General features: G+C 38.0%; 1 protein-coding gene across 3 annotated transcripts in view; it reads right to left on the reverse strand.

Annotated features, from left to right (window-relative positions):
• Positions 1-1,588, reverse strand: part of LOC106475606 — an 18,220-nt gene extending 16,632 nt beyond the window's left edge. Inside the window, exon 1 of one of the 3 annotated variants that reach the window (XM_013936282.2) lies at positions 1,462-1,588. The gene's annotated coding sequence lies outside the window, so the exon portion shown is untranslated. Of the gene's footprint in view, positions 1-199; positions 243-1,461 lie in introns of those variants that run through there. The other 2 variants (XM_022379674.1, XM_013936283.2) reach the window with 2 other exon arrangements.
• Between the last annotated feature and the right edge of the window lie 592 nt (positions 1,589-2,180).

The following is a 2,180-nucleotide window of genomic DNA, read 5'->3' on the forward strand; positions in this document are numbered from 1 at the left end:
ACAGCTAACACACCAGTTCTACTGTGACCTTAGCAAGGACGTACAAGGCATGTGACCTAGTTCTTCCCGTTTGGAATCTTTGGTCACGTACACAATGATAGACCACCCGTTTTAAATGTCATCTTTTCATTTTTACCTCATGTATTTGAGATCAAGTATACATTCAAATGATAAAAACACAAAACTTGGTTTTTGTTACCTCGCAGAGACGACCGTTTTCTGTGAGTTTAGGGTGTTACATTGTAACCGAAGTAGCTTGCATAACCTGTTTTACATTGAATTTCATTCTTATTGCGACATTCAACTTACGATGTAATGCCTCAGTGTATTCACTAATAACAAACGTTAACACGGTTGGAAAAATATTACGTCACACAATTTCGTCACTGTTGTTACGCAATTAGTCAAATAAGCATTTTGTTTGTTTTCAGATATTCACTTACAGCTATTGAATGGCTGTCTGTGCTAGCCATCTATAATTTTGAACTGACAGACTAGTCGGAAGGCAGCTAGTAAACAGCACCCTCCGTCAACTCGTAGACTACTTTTGTCTGACTAAATAGTGTAATTTAACAGTCACCCATATAACGCACCCACGGTTTCAAAGTCCGGAGCGCGATTTTTATTGTTATTAATTTTTAACCGGTATTAGGAATCGAACATAGATACTTCAACATTCCGGCACGCTAACCACTGGGTCATCCGGTATCGGGACTCGAACATAGATACATCAATATTCCGGCACGCTAACCACTGGGTCATCCGGTATCTGGACTCGAACACAAACACATCCACATTCCAGTCCGCTAACCATTGGGCCAACCGGTATCGGGACTCGAACACAAACACATCCACATTCCAGCCCGCTAACCAATGGGGCAATCGGCATCGGGACGCGAATACAGACACATCCACATTCCGACCCGCTAACCATTGGGCCACTCTCGTCCCTCAAGTAAGCATTATATTCAATGTGAACTAATAAAGTTAAAGCTTCAAATCAGACATTAATTTGGAACAATCATTTGAAATACAAAAAAAAGGCAAATACTTAATTTACCAAGTCATTAATTTAGCAAATCTTACTGTTAAGTAATAATGAGGTCAACGTAAGATTAGAAAGTAATACATTTGACTGTTATGTAATGTAGAGTTTTTATTCACGCATATGCTTGTCTTGGACTTGGAGGATATACTCTGTCATACTATACCAATATTTATAGATGATATAGTTCGTTGAAACTTACCTAACACCATTCTGAAATAATAATAATACTGTGTGAATAGTCGTAATTTGCTAATTATTTCCTAACAGTGTTATGGTTTTATCCTCAACGCGCTGACAATTATCATAGTTACTGGCGAGGAATCTAGGCCTAAAGAACTTAACAACGAGTAAAACAGTACACTAGTAACTTTAAAATCTTCATTCTTTATAAACATTCAAATAGATATACTTACAAAAGCTGTTACGGCTCTTACCAACTACGGCTTCACCTTTCGGCAATACAGCTGTATTTTTTTCTTCTTCACTTTTAAACCTAGAAACAGAAAGTTTGACTTTCAATTACACTGTTCACTTATACGGTAAGGTAAGCAACAAACAACCAGTTTCAGAGTAGATACTGCAAGGAAACGTCGCACATCTTGCTAAATAACCCACTAATCACAGCAGCCACTGGATGCCCAGGGCGGCCCTCCCACGAATATTCTTCCAGCCCAGGATGACCATAAAAGGTAGTTCCAGGCGAGTACAAGACGCGTGTTTTGCTTGCATTGCCAACAAACTAGCCGAGCAAGGTCGAAGATGATTCGCCCCATCAGGAATTTGTACGATCTGAAGGAGGGATCGACTAGAATCTGGTACAAACTTTTCTTCCAGGAACTTATTTTTTTGTCGCAACAGTAAAACTTTTAAAAAGTCGACAATGTTGCAAAGACACTAAAACAATTCTTGGAAAAGTTGGGGTATTTTTATATAATTCTTGAACGTCTTGAAATGTTAACTATAAAATACTTTCAGTTACGAATAAGATAGGAAAATGAGTCTTAAAACACAGCGACAACATCTTTATTACATAAATTGATATAGCATATTGTTACGTCTCCGTTTGTTAATTGATTTTCCGTAACTTCGTTCCGACGAAACTTAAGCGACACAAGTTCTTTCTTAATAAAAA

This window comes from Limulus polyphemus, unplaced genomic scaffold (assembly GCF_000517525.1).
Source record: "Limulus polyphemus unplaced genomic scaffold, Limulus_polyphemus-2.1.2 Scaffold8864, whole genome shotgun sequence".
NCBI classification, from domain to species: Eukaryota; Metazoa; Arthropoda; class Merostomata; order Xiphosura; family Limulidae; genus Limulus; species Limulus polyphemus.